The sequence below is a fragment of the Aythya marila genome (assembly GCF_965140915.1).
Source record: "Aythya marila genome assembly, chromosome: 5".
NCBI lineage: Eukaryota > Metazoa > Chordata > Aves > Anseriformes > Anatidae > Aythya > Aythya marila.
In genome coordinates this window covers 52,714,339-52,734,564 of record NC_139046.1, presented here as the reverse complement: position 1 = coordinate 52,734,564, position 20,226 = coordinate 52,714,339, and the positions used below count along the sequence as shown (strand labels likewise).

The 20,226-nt window shown below is 34.8% G+C and overlaps 1 long non-coding RNA gene across 6 annotated transcripts in view; it reads left to right on the top strand.

Annotated features, from left to right (window-relative positions):
• The first annotated feature begins 14,366 nt into the window (after positions 1-14,366).
• Positions 14,367-20,226, top strand: part of LOC309878559 — a 60,024-nt gene continuing 54,164 nt past the window's right edge. For all 6 annotated transcript variants that reach the window (XR_014317575.1, XR_014317576.1, XR_014317577.1 and 3 more), the window contains exon 1: positions 14,367-14,846. This is a non-coding gene — a long non-coding RNA (uncharacterized lncRNA). The remainder of the gene's footprint in view (positions 14,847-20,226) is intronic.

Genomic DNA, 20,226 nt, shown 5'->3' with positions numbered 1-20,226 from the left:
GGGTGATGTTTTATTCCAAAATTTTAGAATATTTATCTTTTGAGAAATGTTTTGTCTACCCCTTCTACCATGGAATTTTAAGGAAACTTGCAATTTCTTAAAAGATTTATCTTCTTTATTAGTTTTTCAGAAAAGATAAATGATGATATCTTTTTTTTTTTATGGAGAGATTCATAATCTAAAAATTTTCTATGGAACAGAAACGTATTTAATTTTCAGGAGAGGATTTTGTTTCTTTGGTTTGCAATTGAAAAATGTGGGTCTCATCTTCTGAGCTAGGAACATAATTGAATATAAAACAGAAAATTTTCTTTACAAATTCTCCTTGATAAGGGGAGGAAGATATTCTTCATGCCAATGGAGTAACATCTGCCATTTGGAACTTCTTCGAAACAATGAATTGAACTTCTGTTTTCCCAGGTCATAAGATTCTTTGCAATGTAATCTCTTGAGTGTTTGAAGAATCCAGGTGAAAAGCATTTAGGGAATTCTCCTTTCTTTAGGGAAGGAGAGAGTCTAATAAGAAGGCATGATATTATACTTCTAAGTTGCTGTATTAGGTTAATAAAACCGCAGTATATAAATAAGCATTTCAGTTCTGGGTTAAGGACCTCTGCCAGAAGAATCATTCTGCTCCTTGCCAGAAATACTTAAAATTTGCAATCCTTTTTTGATTTTGCCTAATACTACTCCCAGTCATGTTTATAAACACTGCGGTAGTCATACTCTGGTCTTTGGCTGTTACTGTATTACATTTTTGTTCCTTATTGGGGTTGATGGAGTCTTTGTGGAAGGCTGCCAAAGGGCATAAACTTTATTTAGTTCACTTATTGTGTTGAATTAAAACTGCATTTAAAACTCACAAAAATTCCATTTGCCTAAAGCACCACTAGAATTCTCTTTGCAGACTACAGACTTATGTTAAGGTACCCTATACGTATCTACAAGTTTTTAGGTAGCAAGACGAGCAAAAAAAGTTATGTATAAATGTCAACCATAAACAGTCTGGGCTAGACTTCATAGCATTCTGTTCATTTCTAAAAGGCATGAAATATGACATTGCATGAGGTGAATAAGAAGATGGTATAAAATACCCAAGCCCGCAAAAAATTGCTAGTGTCTGCCTGCATCACTGGTTGCATTCATTGTGTACGAGATTATTTCAGAATCAAAGTATGTGAGGCAGAGGTCTTTCAGTGTTACTACAGAAAACTGAGAATTCTTTCCACGATGTGTTTACAATAAAAAGTGCTGGTCTTTGCCACTTTTGGTACTGTGTACAAATACTTAACAATGCTGATGCTGTTTGCTATTTAGTAGAACCTTTATTCTGCATGATTATTTCCTTTGACTTGCTTGTCAGCAGAATCCTATTGCCACTTCACTTGAAGCAACGTTGGATTAATACAAAGGCATGCCAATAATTTGCACAAAAATGTCTACCATTGCTTAAAATTAACTCCATGCTCTTAGGCTTACTCCTAAGAAGACATTGCTGAGGGAAGGAGTCATCACTGCTGGGCTATACAGTCCATGTTATATAATTGCTGTAACATACAAGTTTTACTTTCAATTTTGCATGATTTTTCCCCTTTCTACAGATTAAGAATATTATTTTTAAATTTATTTATGAAGAGTTATACTGAATACACTGAGACAAAGTCCCAACTATGCTATACTTTCTTGAAGAAGAATTTTAACCCATTTCCTCTAATTTTCCTAAAAACACCTACCAGTCCCAGCATTTTCACAGAATCTTCTTGATTGATGTTTTCTGAAGACTGTGATATTTTTATGCTCTTCCATTAACCCTGCTGCCTACTTGCATCTGAGCCTGGTCAGATGTTTGTATGAACATTTTTCAAAGCTTTCTGCTTAGTGGCTTTTGATTTCTTTGCTAATTGTTAGTGATCATTACAGGACCAAAAAAGCAAGGGACATCAAAAAATATTTGATTTTTCATAAAAATGTAAATTTATATTTCTTTCAATTTTTGTTTTTGTCCTTTTTTCTTTGTTTGTTTTTGTTTTCTTGCAAGATGCATTTTCCTATTTTCCTGAAATGGTATACTCAAGGAATCAAAGAGAAAACACCATAATCAGATGTAAGCATTCTAAACATTTATTAGTTATAAGGTATAAAAGTTCCTTGTTTAATAAGATTTGCTACTCACACCATGACAAACTTCTTGACCAGACAAAATATGTCTTCTCATAGCATACCCCATCATTTTAGTCTTCCTGCTCTCTTTCTTCGGCATTTATTTATTTATTTATTTGCTATAAAGAGCTGCACAATTCTTGGTGACTCAACTGCAAGTAGAGCCACAAGAATATTACATATTTAGCTGTGAGAATGCACTGAATGTGGAAACTGCTGTCCAGTTCAGTTGTCTACAAAAGATCTGTCTCGAAGCCTAATGTGCTGGTATCTTTCCAAACAGTAGCAACCTGGAGGAATAGAAGGAAACCAAAAAGCAGGACACCCTACTTCCTTCTTCATGGGTGCGAAGGAATCTGGCATCTGTTATGTCCAACTAAGATGCTGGAAAGGAACTGACTAGTTGATGGCAGTAGGTTTGCCTCACTGCTTCAGCTTGTTGCTGCAGAACAATGTTTGATGAATTTGTCATTTTAAATCTGTGGTCACTTTGTAACTTCTATAAAACCTACTTGATTTCACTTAAGAATAAAATTGTTATACTAAAGGAGTAAGTTCAGATTCGTGGGATTAAGCTGCCAAATAACATTTCTCCTTGCTTCAGATGGAGTTCATTTTGTACTGAAGTTTTTTTAAAATGATTTTTTGCTTATGACTATATTTCAATTAATTCAGTAAGGGTAAACAAATCCTGTTAGGCTTGCTTGACCATTTTTTAAGCTGGGTGTCACTAGGTATACAGAGGCTACAACTACTGAACCTTTGCATAATAGATTGAGGACTGATGAATTCCTTTGCTTAATGTTTCTTTTGCTTATATAAGATAAAGAATGTTTTCTAAATGTAAAATAAATTATATGTGCAGGATCTATCTACCTGTTCAGAATGTGTTTCTCTGAAGCTGCTGGTGTGTTATGACTGTTTTTTATTATGCCAATTCATATTATTGCCTTATATTCTTATGCTTCTGAGTGTGCTGCTCATTCCTTTTGTCCAGTGTTTAGGTTATAGGGTTTATGATCCAGGATTTTTCTCCCTCCTCCCGCTGCCTTTTTTTTTTGTTTCCAGTGCTCTTGTCACAATTGAATCCTTGTCATTCAGTAGGATCCCTAGACAATACAGTAATAATAGTCATAAGATGCGCTAAACATTTCATCAATAATGCTCAGTTCAATTTGATTTTGTAGTGATTGCTTTTATTTCTGTTGCATCAATATTTTGTTTAGATGTTTATATTGATTGTTTACTGTTACGTGCATGAAAAGAAATTCTTAAACCAAACCACAAGCCTAAATATCAGATGTCAGATTCAGGAACGTAGTCTTAGCTCCTTCCTACATGGTGGTGATATTTGTTATTGTCAGCATATTTGTATGTTTGGTTCTGAAACAGGACAATGGTTTAAGAAATTGCCTTGTGTACTTTGCTGTCATTCCTTCTCTTGGATTTAGAAACTTACTGTATGCTGTGAATGTATTTCAGCGTGAACTGAAATAGATTAATTTATGCCAATGCTGATTGGATTGATGTATATTAGTGAGAGCTTTGAAAGTCAACATGGAAGTATACATTTCATTTCGGTGCTTTTAAAATTATGTATAGAAGAGTCAGTGTAAGAACCAAGGGAATAATAGGCTTTTGTCACATTTTGTTGAACTGGCTAGAGCTTACTCATGCCCTTTTTTGTTCGCAAGTTAACATGTTGCATTAATATTCTGTGGAGAGATAAATGCTTACACCATTGCAGACAGCTGTGTCTAATAGAAAGGGATAAAATCTGTTGAAGAGTCTGGAAGAAACCTCTGGAAGATGAAGAGGATCATAGGATGATTTGGATTGGAAGGGACTCTTAGGAGGATCACTTAGTTGCAACCCCCTGCAGAGACACCTTCCACTGGATGCGACCAAAGTAATGGTTGGCTTGACATGAAGGTGTCTTAGCTTTATCTGCTGCTGATGTTTACTGAAGATCTTGTTCATATCTTCCTGATCTGTCCTTTCAGGATTCATTTGAAAGACACACATTTTTCCATCATGACTTCATGATGGATGGGTATCAGTTTCAGAACATACTGTTCTTTCCTGACAAGATCCGTCCTGTCAATGCATGTGCTCTGCTCTACTACCTCTATAGTGAACCAGTCTAGATTTTCCTTTTTCCTTTGCTGCATTGCTTAGTTGATTTTGATCTCCCATGAAAGTCTCCCTTGAAGCCTTTTTCTTCTGATAAAGACATACATGAGTTTAAAAAAAAAAAAAAAAAAAAAAAAAAAAAAAGTCTTGCTGATTCAAGTCTCATATTTTATTTCTGAGGTACCTGTAGTTTGCCTTGCTGACCTAGAAAACTACAACGTAGCTTTTTTCTTCTTTTCTGTGGCAAGTAGTAAAATCTGTCGCCAACAATTTGGAGTTCTTGGCACTGAAAGTAAGTTTACAGTCTCTGCAGGTATTTCTGGCTGGTTTTGCTTTCTGAGAGATTGGTGACCTCTGTGACAGTGGACATATGGAGTACTCAAAAAGTAGTTTGAGCTAATTCTACGTAATATGCTTTTTCCTACAAACATTATCACTGTTTTGCCTAAGTCTATTTTATCCAGCTTTACTTTGCTTTAAATTTTATCTTACAGTTGCAGAAGTACAGGGCAATAATGTTGTCTGTGCTTAAAAGGCAGTTGCAAATGAGTTTTCTAAGCGTGCTGTTAGTACAAGGCACAACAATATTCATTCATCTCTTCATTTATGCAATTTCTTCCACAGCAACTTCTCTACCAGTGGTGCCAACTTGATTTCTTTGTTTCCAACTGATATCTTCCCTGTCTCTGTCTTATACATAGAATGCTCTTCTACTCCATTCAAATCTCTAAAAATAAAACAACCTTTCATATGTATAAAAAAAGAAAATAGAACTAAAGGCAATTAAATTATCAATGCATCTGCTTTTTCATCAAATTTTATCTTTTGTATATCGCATTTTTAATTTTAAGCTCTCAGAAGCAAAAAAAAATATTTTGCTATTGCTCAGAAATCAGCAATTCTTCATTCTGAAACAATAAATAATAGACAAAAAGGCTTATAGAAGGAGGGAAACCTTTCCAAAAGCAGTAGATTCTAATACAAACATATTAAAAAATAGAAATCCCATTAAAGTCCTAAAGGTAGAACTGCATGAAAGATTACTCTGAATGCCAGAGTAAGAAATAAACAGGATTATAATTTTTCCTGTTTTTCCCCTGTTGTTTTATCTAACTTGTCTCAGTTGCTTCTTATCTTTGAGGAATTGGCATTAATTTTCATCTTTTGAACTGAACAGACTCTTCGATATGCAGACTACATATCAGAACAGCTATGTGAAGTTTTATCTCAAGACATTTTTAAGCATAATAGAAAATGAGCCTGTTGATGTTCTGTTATTGCATTTAATATTTTAGCATCTTGAGGTCTTCAGGTCGTTACCATTGTGTGGTGTATAACATGAGAGATAGAGCTTTAAGTATATCTGTCTGGAAAGACTACGATCAGCTGTCTATGCATAAGGCAATAGATTGATATGTCATGTTAATTAATCATTTTAATTTCACTTTCAGGATGTGCAAGGTGTATGACTGTTCACTGCATAGCAGTAGGGCTAAAGAGTTTGTGAAATCATTGTCCATTTAACTCACATCATTATTAATGAAAAGTAGCTATGAGTAGCAACAGGTTTCCCTCTTGTCTTAGTTTGATGTCTGTCACTTGTTTATCATGTCACAGACTAAATGGCCAAAAAAATAAATAATAAAATCAATTATTACAGAAAGGTTCAAAGCATAGTTTAGTCTTATCTAGCAGCCACACAAATTGCTCTGGGAAAACTCCCCAAAATAGACAAAGAGCATCATACTGAGTTCAGAAAAATGTTGCTGCTCTGCAGTCTGTAAAATGTCTGTCTCAGGAATATTCAGGTTTCAAAGTGTACATCAGGACAGTACGTTGTGTTGTGCCCATTTATTACTGTATGTATGGGGATCTATTAATTTTATGCTACTCTGGTCTTCTGTTTCTTCATAATTCTTAAGAATTATCATAACATTTCAGAATCTCCTAATGTTATTATAGAATTACATTATTATAATATTTATAATTTCCTAAAATTATGTAGAGTAATGTAACCAGTCTGCTACCTAAGCAAACATGAGTTTTCCAAATTTCCAAATGCATTTTCTTTCTATATACAGTAATATTAATGCTCTGGAATCGATGCATGCATCATCGGTTTACAATGTCAATATTGAAGTTAAGTATCTCTAGCATTTTTGCAATTGCAGTAGACATTTTTCCAGGAAGCACAAATGGAAATTGCCTAGATCAGTGGTGATTGTTTTCAGCAGTAGAATGACTTAGCTAAGTATCTGTTTGCACTGAAAGAAGACAAATCTTTTTTTCAAAGATGATTGGAATCTGTTTTTATTAGAATGCCTTTTTGATTCCAAAGTCGGGTGTGTTGATGTACGCATTCCTTACAATTCTCTGTTTCTGAGACTAGTCAAAAAATTGAGTAAAGCACTGCTTGTTCTGGTACTCTGTATATACACAGGACAAGCTCAGTTCCCAGAGCTGTTCAGATTTGCTGCCAGTTTCCTTCCCATATCCTTCAAGTACAGTGATTTTTTTTTTGACTGAAGACATAGTATTAGTTTCATATTCTACCTTTTTCATCTGTATGTAGTAACATTGCTTTTGTATGCATTGCTGACTGAGACAGACCATACTCAGTAAAAGGTTAGTCTGAGTACCAGGAAGAAATCTACAAAAAAAACAAAACAAAACTTAAATATGTAAATAGACATGAAAGGAATCTTTATTATTACTGTTATAATTTTAAATTACAGCTACTGCTGGTAATGGCTGTAGTTTTCTTTGCAGGCCTTGGGCTTTTCCTGGAACTTACTTGGTATGCACTTGCCAGCAATTAGAGTCTTTTGTCCTTCACAAGGCAGTATCCTTTGTCTTTATACTCTTTCATTAAATTTCTAAAAGAATTTGAACTTTGCCATGTGTTTTATGCATGTATTGTCTTTCTTAATCCTTTGTATCTGTATGATTTTAAGACTGAAATGGCTAGAATAGATATTTGAAAGTTTTGTTATGAGACTCCCAATACATTTGTGTATATACTCTGTGCTTCATCATTACGAGGTTTCCATTAAGTCATAATTAAAACCCCTAAAAACAGTGATAAATGTACACATAGTGGCCATAATCTTTAGTTGGTTTTGAATTAAGCTCTTCAAAATTTGTCTCTTGTGAGAGGCTGACAAGTTCTGTAGTATGCACCAGAAATTTTCAAAGTATGTATCCCAGATGTGTGGTAGAACGTAATCCTACGAATGGTCAGAAATACCAATGCTGAATATAATCGTAGCACATTCAAATATTTTCACCACGCATACAAGAAAGTAACATAGACTTCTGTATAGACCTTTTACAAAGTATTTGGAACAACTGTTGTTCTGGGTATGTTTTCTAGTTAGTTATTCCTTCAGTCAGTACTAAAAAGGACTGATTTCTTACCTCATTTCTTAGTCATTTATTGGTTGAGAGAAAATGACAATTAATTAGGAATAACCACTTTAAGAAAGAGAAAAGTTAATTGTCTCTATCTAACAGCTTTGCCTTTGTAACAGGCTGTTCCCATATGTATTCCACTTTTATCCAGCTTTCCCCTTAGCTTTAGATTTCTGTATACCTCATGAAGTCTATAGTGGAGAACAAATAAGAGTTGCATGTTTCCTTTACACTCACTGTGCATAAATGGCAGAAGTATATTTATGAACTGAAGGGTCTCAATTCTCTAACTTTAGGTGCAGGAATGCATGCCCAGCCCCAGTCATTGCTCATGCAGCAATAAACCTGGAAGACATAAGCTTCCATACAGGTATGTGTGTTTTTTAATTATTATTATTATTATTATTTTTATTTTATTTTATTTTATTTTATTTTATTTTATTTTATTTTATTTTATTTTATTTTATTTTATTTTATTTTATTTTATTTTATTTTATTTTATTTTATTTTTATTTTTTATTAAGATTTTGATATTGAGAGAGTTGTGCACCTTCTTTTCTTTTAGTAGCTGTCTTAACATGTATATTCTACTCTTCAATGTGTGATCAATGTTATGGATGTTTTAGTTACCAGCTATGACACTTTTGGACTGCAGCAGCTCTTATGGTTCCTATATTTGAGAGTTTAGGGCCAGAGGAGCAAATGTGTCCTCTGTCAGTTCTTTTCCTCACAATATAGGTTAGCAGTGCTTTCCACCAAATACATGGTTCCCAAACCCATAGTTACTGTGTTTTTTTTTTTCTTTTTTCTTTTTTTTCTAAGACATCACTGACTTTAGGGTTATTTATCCATCTTTGCTAGTTCTAGAACTTCCACTTATATATCATTCTGTCTATTTTATATTTAGGCTTTCTAATTTGGGAGAGTGTTGTTAGAGGAGACTGACTGCTTTTAAGAGAAACCGTGACTCATTCATCTTAGGATTTGCTCCCTTATTGTCCAGGTATTCACAAACATGGTGACCACTTTAGATGTCTGTGTCTATATGACAGTGTAAATAATGGATACTCATTAGCCCTGATCCTTTTGGTTCTAAGATCCCTATACTTTTCTGTTTTGGTCTTGCTGGAACTTGGGAATTGTTCAGGTATTTGCTTGAAAAGTAATATTCTTTCTCCCTCTTTATTAAAGTAGAAGTAATGCTATTATAAGGTACCATGGACACCTGAAGTACAGGTCTAGAGATTTTGTACTAGATATAAAGTTTAGTTTCAGTCATTGCTTAGACTAATCATAGAGATTCTAGTACTACATCAGTATCAGTGAGGAGGTAGCTGTATCTGTTACTGCAATACGGTCTTATCACTGAGTGAATTCACAGAGTTTGTTCTCCGGCTCAGCAGGATAAGCCATGCATGTTAGTGTGACTCAAGCCATTATCTCTTTGAGAATATAACGACTTGGATGTAAAAATTAGATTAATCTTAATCCAAGTTTGTGGGAGATGTACGAAATGCAACTCAGCTGGTAGTTGGCTCAGTTGTACAATAAAACCCTCACATCCAGCACCGATCTATATATTCTCGTGTCTTGAGAGGAAAAACAGGATACATGTTTTTTGTATGGTTAAATGAGTAACTTGTGCATACATGATTCTAGCATTAATCTTAATGATGATTGTTAATTTCTTTCGTCAGTTTATCACATTCATATTCATATTGATTCACCACTTTTCCAGTATCATTTGCTCAACTGTATTAATCATTTATGCATACTGTGGTTCTCTGTTTCTCTGTTTTCAGGATCCATATTGGTGTCTAGAAATTGACACTGATAAGGCTATAACTGCTAGGAAATGAGCTTAATTTGAGCATATATCTTATGAATGGAGGCTAATAGGAATCGACGTAAGTGTTACTCACTAAAAAAAAAAAACCATCAGGTGATGATTTCTGTTTGCCTTAGCCCTGACATCATTTAGGTTAGAGCAGTGGCAGACTGGCTTTTAGCTTCCAACCTGCTAGTGTGTAATACAAGCCTTAAAATATGTGAAACTCAAGTCTGAGTTCATACTGTTTCACCATTTAATGATATTAATAGTTTTAAAAGTTTTTAATTAACCAAAATGTTAATATTTTGTAAGTTTAGTCATGTACATTTCATCTATTTTTAGTCTAAATAATTCACCATTTCTTATAAATGTGAGGTAGCATTTATAAATTAGAAATGGGAATAGGAAGTCTGTGCTGAATTGCATATCTCAAATAACAACCAAGAAAAAGTAGAAAGTATTTTTACTACTCTGATATGTTTGTATCCTGATTTTATAGAAAATGAAACAAGTTAAAAAAAGAAAAAAAAAAAAAAGAAAAAATAGGAGGAAGAACTATGAAATGTGAAGATAAACTTTCGTTTAGATAAAAAACATTGCCGTTGGTCCTTGATACTTATTTTGAGATGGCTTGATGTGGCTCACCTCATTTAGTCTGAAAGAGAAATTTATGTTTCTATTTCAGCTTCCAAGAAGTGTTAGCTGTTTTCTAGTATTAGCACATTCTTCCTTGTCAGTAAAAGCACACATAGTTATTCCCATTTCAGCACATATTAACCCCCCTGTTGGAGAATGGTTCCCCACAGCATCACAGCTCAGAGAAACAGGTGTTTGACTAATGTTCAGTGAAGATGAAAACATTTTCCGACAGATGTTCAGAGAAAAAAAATCATTATTGCTGAGTAATTACAAATTAATTGAGTTTTGCTTTAATTGTGCCTTAGTCCATAAGTGTCATAAGATGGTAAAGCTATAAGAAAAGTCCTGATTGTCATGCATATCTGTATCTCAATGGTCCACTGTCTCTACTTAAGTGCAATATAGTTAGACATATTTCAGATAATTTTAATGCACCATTGAGGATAACAGCAGTGATCTAACCATAGTAAAGTGAAACTCCTCATAACCTAATTAAGCCTTCATTCAGCTTAACCCTAGATTAAACCTATCTGTCTAACACTGAAGTCATAATTGTAATGCACTTGATACGTTCAAGATCTGGCTAGTTGTTCTTTTGAGAACACTCTTGAAGACTAAGACTAGTGTGAGACACTTTGTATTTTTAAACTCCTAATGGCTATCAAACATGAGAAAAGCTTTCTGGACCATCCAAAACCACCTATCTAATAGTGTTTAAACACTCATTAAATATGCTTATCATCTAGAATGGTGAGCCTTATTGAAGTTCAGAATTTTAGCCTTTTCTACTGGCATAGGTTATTTGTATATCAAAACCACAGGGAAAGGTTTTTTTTTTTTTTTTTTTTTTTTTTTCCACTAGGAAAGAAAATAATATCTTAGCAGATGAACTCAGCAAACAGCATTGTGTCCTGTGAAGGAATCCTAAGTGAATATTCTGTTCCAAAAGTGGAGAATTACCCAACTCTTTATTTGTGACAACTGCCTCCATGTCAAATAAATTGTAAGGGTGGAGTTAAGGCTATTTAGTTGATGCTTTAATTTGGATTGAGTAGAATCTTCTTCCACATTTGTACTTCATTCTAGAACAGGATTTTTCTCTTAAAGCTGGATGGACACTGCAAAACTGATAATAGTGGAAAAAAAGGTTAAGATACTACTTTAATTATTGAGACTGGTACATGAAGCTGATTATACGCTGGAATAGGATGAAAGGATTATTTTTATCTAGTGACTTTTCATAAATAAAACTGCAGACAAAACTAACTGTAGAGTATAGAAAGCAACCTACTCAATGTTTTGAGTATGAAGAAAAAAAATTAACAGATCTTGTTTTTAAATTTTCTTCTTACATTTCAAGATGTATTCTTACATTTGTCATTCTTACATTCTTACAAATGTCATTCTTACATTTCAAAATGTATATTGAAGCTTACCTGTGTTGAGTATAAGAGAGACCTTAACAATCTTGAAGGTCTTCAGAAACAGGCTGGGAAGGCTGCTAACAGTTGTTGAGAACAATGTCAGTGGCTTTAAATTTGCATTTAAAATAAAGCAAAAAAGGGGCAATAAACTAAATGAAACATTGCTCTGTGTTTAAAATACCTGTCCTAAGGGAAGAGGCAATATGGATAAAAGAATAGTGTTCGGTCAAAGGTTGGACTAGATGATTGTGGAGGTGTCTTCCAACCTAGGTGATTCTGTGATTCAGTAATATTTATCTAGGAAAAAGAGTCATGGTTGAGTTGGAAGGATTACTACTTTCCAGATGGAAAGTAGTCTAGACATATGTTGACCTGAGCTAGTGAGTACGCGATTCTATATAACTTATTTGCTGTGTTTTCAGTATTAGAACTGTAAAGAATATTTTCAAAGAGCAGTGTGAAAATTTAGGAAGAGGAAAATATAGCCTCAGGAAAGCCTGTTGGTTTCATAGAAAAGTTGGAGACAGGATAGGAAATCCTGAGAATTAAGATAAAAGAAACAAAATTGAGCACTTAAAGAAAAAGCTGTGATCTGGGGTCATATATTATTGTAAAAATTTGCAAGTAATCGAACTTTAGATAAAATAAATATCAGGAGCTTAAATTGTTAATGAATATAATTAATAAATGCTGGTAGTTTGAAATGGTAGAAATTTACTGAAAAATGAAACGTGGTCACATTAGCTGTAATATTTTTATGTTATTCATTAACGACTGTATTCAGTGAAACACTTGCAGCAGCATAGTCAATTTTTTTTCTAATGATCCACAGCTTCAAATCACAGAAGACTGAGGCTGCAACTTTCAGGCAGGAGAATTCTCAGAAGGTAGGTGTGGTCACTGGATCACCAGTGAGCGTTGCCGTCTAGCACTTTAATCTTCAAATTCAGTTGTTGTTATTAGTGTTGATGAATATAGAGTGTAAGCAGAGGCTAAGTGGTCATGATTCCTAGTATTTACCTACTTGATCATACTGAATCCACTAGTAACATTGAAAGATTCCTGTGAAATGCCTGATGGAATCTAAGCAAAAAAATCATATTAGGGAGAGGCTTAGTAGAAAATGCTATTTACACTAATTTAGGCAAATTTGCATTTGTTTCTGATTTTGAAACAAATGCTGTGAAGGTTGACTGGATGCATACTTTTTCTTTTCTTTCTGTCATACAGCTCAGAATGTGGATAATTGTCATATGCAGGTATTACAACTTCTGATACATCAGTGAGTGAAGTCCTGGCTTTATTAATAGCAACAAGAATATGTTGGGTGAAGTTAGGTTTTCATGTAAGCTTTTTTTCTGTATATTCTTTCAGTTGCTTTTGTTGGGGAAAAAAAAAAAAAAGTAGGGATTTTCTGTTGTGTATCCCACTGAAAGTGTTAAAGGTACTTGCAAGGTTGCTTCTCATGTGAAATGCAGACAAACCTTTCCAGATAAATACCTCTAAGTAAAATCAAATATAATTTTCTTTTCTTTGCTAAGAATCTTGTAATCAAAGGTAATAAGTAAGATTTGATCCCTTATGCTTGTATAGGAGCTAAAATGCTGAACAAGTTCAGCTTTTCTGCCATTTTGTACATATAAGACAGTCCCAGCAGTGATTTTCAGCTATGCTGAGAGATGCTTTTCCTACCCTAAGTTTGACAATGGGAATGCTTCATGCATTAGATTGATTTGAGAAGAAAGCTTTTGTTGTTGTTCTTATTTTAGATTTCTTGAATTCCTGTTAATTTGCCATTCTTGAGATTAAGCATTAAGATATTAACCTTTGGTTTTATAATTCCCCTGTTTTTGTATCCATAGCTTAATGAATAGCTGTCCTCTGAACAAATGTCACTTTCATCAGTGCTATTTAGACTGACTGCAACTACTTTGTTTTTCTGTCTTGGAGGATGTAAAACATCTGTAGTAGCCACCTAACAGGAGACAGTTTGTTCTGTCTGTATCAGAGTTGGTCCTCTTCCATCTGAGACACTAATAAATGTGAAAATTTAATGAAGTGTAGAAAGAAGGGCAGTACTATAAACATTCTTATCTACCTGTGCCTGATACATCTTCTGTTTCAGTTACAAATCTGTTCTTATTTTTTTTTCCAAAGTCAACTAATAATTGTCACTGAATTGAAAAAAGAATCAAAAAAAGTACCTTGTTGATTCCAACAGTCTGAAACTTAAACAAAAGCTCTCGTAAATACTCAAAATAGTATGATAGTGACAAAATATTTCTGACCTATTAAAGTTTATTGTCTTGAAAGTTAGTGATATTCTGTTTTTGTTACAAATCTTTCCCCTTTCAGTGTTTGTAATGTAAATGTTTTCTGAGTCATGTAGTTTACAAAATTAGAGATTATGCGATATAGAAAGGACCTTGAAACTGTACACAGATATTTAATTCCTTGTATTTATTCCCCATGCTGCATGTGTTGGTGTACAGGTTAACTCTCTCAGTACTTTCAATAAGAGTTGAATTTAGAACTTCATCTTTTCAGATGCCCTTACAAATGCATGAGACTAAGTAGATACGTCAATCAGCTCAATGCCTGTACCAACCCCATTAAGAAAGCAAGATGTGCAATTTGTTCTTTAAATGAAACAGTGAAAGATTTCCCTCCAGAATGCACCATAAACACTTTATACGCCTTTATTCCAATTCTATTGTCATCTCTGTATGGTTCACAGGGCTGCATAATGAATACCTGTCCAACAGGACTTTAATTGATGGGACAGAGATCAAGTACATCTGACTACTGTTACCAGAATCATACAGAAAGGAGCTATTTTGGAGAGCTTTTATTGCGCTCTATGTGAGAGGAGAAGATTAATAAGTCACATATATGCCTAACATTAAATTTCATGTCAAATAAACAAAGATATGTAGATGAGAGTTTTTCAAGATTAAGTTATCTGAAAGTAAGGTAATGTGTTGTTTTTTTCTTTTTTCTTTTTCTTTTTCTTTTTTTTCCCCAGAGCTCCTTTTCTATGGGGTTCCTAGGGCATATTGTCAGAATGAACATAAAAGATAACATTTGGCCATTTTTTTTTCCAAGAAAGATAAGATGAATATCACCAAAGAGAGGAAGCTAAAGTGATGGAGCTGAGACAGATGTGCCTATAAGAGATGTGAATGGGAAGGAACCTGTACCTGATAATGCAGTTTGAACTACAGAAAACAAGACAATGGATGATGGAGGTAAGTCTATACATCAAATTGTGTGTACTTTGTGAAGCTATGAGAGTAAGCACTGTCTGAGTAATGCTTTTTTTGTTGTTGTTTTTTAATCCTCTCATTTCCAAAGCAAATTTTGACTGAGCAGCTGATTGAGTGTTACTTAGTTTGAATGTCTCATTGATAAACAAATCCTTCCAGGTGGCTAAGAGCTGCTTACTCAGAACTGTCAACCAATAGCATTAGCTTAACAAGCTTAGATAGGATACAGTGCTTTGCTTACAGTATTGGGAAATTAGGTATTGGAAAGTGAAGATCTTTTGAAACTTTTATTTTCTACTGCATAGAGGAATGGAAGCCAGAAAATCAAGTGTTCTCCGAATTGAGCCTTCAGATCATGTATTGAAACAAAACAAAATCATTCACTGATTTTTTGTTCAACACAGTAAATCTGTAGCAGAGGAAAAAAAGGAGAACTCTAGAAACAAGTTTCTTCAAAGATTTGATCATAAAGAATATGGAGAGGAAAGACAGAAGTAGTATCAGTTGTCATAGTTACTAGGATACATCTGCCTGAGATCCTGAAAGGCTGTCAGGTTGGGTAGGTTATGTGCTGTTTCATTTAGCTGTGTCTAGACATTAGCAAAGTTAAAAATGACACAGTTCTACACAATAAACTTTCTGTCTGTCTTGGTCTGGCCTGACATACTTCTGTTAAGTAAGCACAAAGTTTGTTTGCTGTTTCATTTATGAAGAAGGACACACCATGTTTAGAAGATAGGCAGCAAAGACTCAGATGTAGCTAAATAGTTCCTCAAAATCTATAAAGAAAGCAGAAGAGAATTCATGGTCCATTTGATTTGTTGATTTTAATCTACAGTGAATTGACAGAATACTTTTGCCCTGCAGTATATCTGTTAAAGAAAATGTAATTGAAGAGAAATTGAAATAGATCATCAAAATCCTTCTTTCTGGTGTTTCTTCTTGGCAGATGTGCTAAATGATTATTCCTTTCTTCAGGTGATTAACTGTAAAAACTGACCTGCTTTTTCTTTACTACATGAACTAGGCAAATTGCCCATGCACTAGCAGAAGTAAAATAGATGTTGTCTCTGAAACATTGGAATTTGTCAGGGCTATTTATCTGGTGCTTTATTTGTATGTGCCATAGACATTTGAATTGGCACAATTTTAGTGATTTCACACTTCTACTTTCTTCATAGCAAATACAATTTATATTGGAAATGAGCAGACATAGTGAGAATTAATACTGAGGCTTTATTAATCTTTAGAGTGATTATATCCATTTTTATTTATTTATTTTTAACTAGTGCAACTATAGGTTCTCTAATTGTAAGCATTGCAAGCTAATTAGAATTACATCAATAATTCTGCAGAGGGCAGAGGTTCTAATAAGGAAAATCATGGGACTGGAACATTTCTAAACAATGCTATTAAGGTTCTTCTGCCAAGACCCAGTTAATGATACAGAAAGAGGACAAAAATAGATGTTACATTAGAGTTAGAGAAGTCAAAAGCTGGGCTATAAATAGCATACATGCCCCCCTGGAGATACTGTGGACAGATTCCTCTCTCCATCTCCCCTCCACTCTCAGTGATACTTCACTATTTTGAGATACTTTATTAAAAGAAGCAACTGTGGAAATAAAAAATAACATTACCCTGAATATATTCTCTGGAGTTTCATCTGATGGAGCTAGCTTCTTTTTCTATCCAATTCAACCCTGTTTCTTATTCATTATAACTTTGGAATTTGTAGGTGAATGAACATAGGCATAATAACTTAGTGGAGCTGGTTCATTTAAATTTCTAAATTTGTTGTTTTCTGTCCTCTAAAGATCAAACAAATCTAATAACATGAGTCTGAGTGATGTCAAAATACGACTCTTGCATTGTTGAAGCTGGTTATTCTTTAAAAAATACACAAGGAAAAATAATTAGCCCATGTCTAGGGACTACCACACAAATGTCCTTCAGTGAAAAATTACTTACACATTCAATACATTTTGAAAGGCATTATTAAAACATAATACAAAAATCTCTCAGAACACTGACACATGCCAGAGGGCAGATTAATGAGAGCTGGATAGCCACGTCACCTGCCTGATTTCTGTACTGAGAATTTGCTGGAGTTTTAAGAAATTGCAGGATGAGTCAATAATTTTTCATTGCCAGAGGTACAGAGTCTTAGAGTTTCTTCGACTTCCTGTTCAATATAAAGGGCAACAAGAGAAAAGCAGTCTTAGCTGCAGGGACATTTGTACCACTTCTGGCTGTAATACCAATATAGTTGTAACATTTGTCACCTGATACAGTAATTATGTGTATCTCTAAGAGGAGGTGCTTGGTTTGCTGTGGAGTATTGTGGATTCATATTCATGGTTGTTTAGAGTCAGAAAGATTATAATGAAAAATTACAATTAATTAAAAATTGACAAATAGTGTATCGTGATCAAAACTGATACATCTCACTATTTTTCTGAGCTCTTAAATAGTTAATATGCACATACTTGTTTAAAGAGGAACACTGATAAAGCATTTCCTCTGCTGTGGTTGGTTTTTATCACAATACACTCAATTTTAACAAAAAGAAAAGACTAAATAGCCTGCAGTTTTCAGTGATGCTTATTTTTAAACTTCAGATGTGTCTCAGGTAAGATGCTATGAAAATATTATTTTTTCCCTCTGAGAATCACTCTGTTCTTTTATTTTATTTTTTTGCATTTGCTCAGCTGTTCTTAGCTCTGTGGTTGATGGAAGGGTTCCTTTACTTCTCTTCTAATTATTGACTAATGCAAACTGGTCACAATCCATAGTAAAGAAAGATTCCTGTGGAGCTGCTTGTCAGACTATCAAACTCAGCTCTCATCATTTGCGATGCAAGCTGCAGGCTGGCTCAGTATCATCATGTGGCTGTCATGTTAAAAGTTTGTTTGATGCAGCACCTGAATTTTAGGTGACTTTTCTCCCAACTTTTCCCACCTAAAAGCTTATCACTTGTAGCTAGTCGTGGAAATGTTTTGACAAACTAGCAGCTAAAATCTGTCTACTACTTCAGAGTGTTGATAGGGTTGTTACTGTAAGAGGAATGGCATTAGCTACCTGGGCCTTATCTAAATGATGTGGTTATTATCAGGTGATAGAGGTGAGTACATTTTTAAGTAGAAATATTTGGGGAGAGATAGGCGATGAAACCACTCTATTGAGTAGTTAAAGAAACTTCTCAGAGTATGTTATGGCAGTTTGAAGTGCTGAGAATGGCAAATAAGAAATATTTAATCAGCTGACTAGAGTTCTGGCCCTCATTTCTTCTGACTTACGGATGTTACTATGACGGTTTATTGAATATTCTGTATCTGAGGACAGTCATAACCTGTGTCCTACTATGCAAATAATTTTACTGAAAAAGAAAAAAAAAGTAGCTGGAAAAAAGTACTGTCCTAGGCATCTGTCTCAGTAGAGGAGATACAGACTAGTCTCCCTTCTCAATTCAAGATGCAGTTCCCCTTTGCATCTGCATTATTGTCATATTCCCATACCTTTATTTTAGAACAGAAAGTTGACACCATCAGCAATTTCCTCATATTCCAGACTTGCAGATCATTTGCTGGAGCTATAACTTTGCTGGCATTTTTGAATGGCCTTGCTTTTCCACTGTCCACTGGGGTTCCATTGTGAATCCCCTCCATGGAATTTCCTGCATGAGTCCTGTCAGCCACCTTTTTATTTTACTACTGCTACTTTTTCTTTCTTTCTTTCTTTCTTTCTTTCTTTCTTTCTTTCTTTCTTTCTTTCTTTCTTTCTTTCTTTCTTTCTTTCTCTCTTTCTCTCTTTCTCTCTTTCTCTCTTTCTCTCTTTCTCTCTTTCTCTCTTTCTCTCTTTCTCTCTTTCTCTCTTTCTCTCTTTCTTTTTATTTTCTTTTAAGAGTGAAAGAAAATCCCGATGCACTCAGTTGTTGAAAAAGTTTTGATTGATTGCTAAAGCTTTGTTTGGATTATTTGCTGAAGACATTTCAGATGCCAGTAACATGACCGATAACAGAAGTTGCTATCCCTTTGTAGTTTAGTTCTCTTGTATGAAATCAGGGTGTGGTTCCCTAGAAAAAATGGGAGATTCCATCTGGAAAGAGATTCAAACTCATGCAACTGTAGATACAGATTTTAGGCCAACCTGGTCATTGTTGCCCAGAGGCTGGAGTAGAGTGTGCCTAACGTTTAGGCTTCTAATTTAAGGACTATTTAGGCATACCCTCATCTACAACTTCCAAAAAAATAGAACTGGCATCCTCATCCCAACTCCTCCAACACAACGGTATCTTCCATTGTATTTGGGAGCAGAACTCATGACAGGTTTCCTCCCAGGCTTCCTCTGGTTCCTCAGTCTATCCTTCTGTCCTGCTGTCTGTCCTTCTCCCATCCCCATCACACAACTAACAGATGACATGACAGCCACCCTACAACAGTATATTCTCCATTGTATTATCAATGTGGAAGATGATAATATTTCTAGAGTAACTGTGGTGTAACTTTGCCTTTGTAAGGGGATGGATGGGGATGTCCAGGCCCCATTACTTCCGTCAAAGCCTATACGACTTGCTTGCTCCAAAAATAACTCACCCTATTGTAGAATATTAGGTCTGCGGAAACTGTTTTCTTCTTGTATTTACTAGGAGATCTGAAGGAACTGGCTTAGGGGAAGCAAATTTATTACTGCATCTAGTTCAGTTCTTGCCTACAGAGCTTGTCTCAGGTCAATGCATACACAAATTAAAATTCCCAGATGTGACAGATGGTATTTGTTTTGGGTGAGTGTTCTCAGTTGCATGCTGTATCCCTTCAAGAAGTAATCATAAAAGGAGAGCCCTTGGAAATGACAGCAGGGGAGTGGGTGTATCTTTGGGGAGCTACAGGGTCTGTTTCGGGGAGCTGATTCCAGGGTCGTAAGGTATGGCAGGAGGAGAGTCCCAGTGTGGGCCTGGGAGGCTGCAGCCTACAGGGACTGCAGGACTGCTCAGAGGAGCAGACAGCAGGTCTCTGAGATAACAGAATGAACTTCCTTGGGATCAGAGGAGACTGGCAAAGTTCAGCGCAGTTCAGAAAGTTACTTCGTTATCCAAAGCTATGCCTACCAGCAAGGATCTGTCTCTAGGGACACAATGGGCAGAGGGGAGAGTTGTTTATGAAACTGTTTTATTTCCTATTTTTCCGAAGTATTCACTTTGAATTTTATTTTTTTTTTTTTTTTTACACTTTGAAAACTGGGTTACTTGTATTTTACAAGTATTTATAAAACCTGTCCCTTCTTCAGTTTAAGCCTTTTGTCTCTTAGATTATCTTGCTGTAGAAAAGGTCTAGGCAGATTCAGGTCAACGGTCTAACCAAGC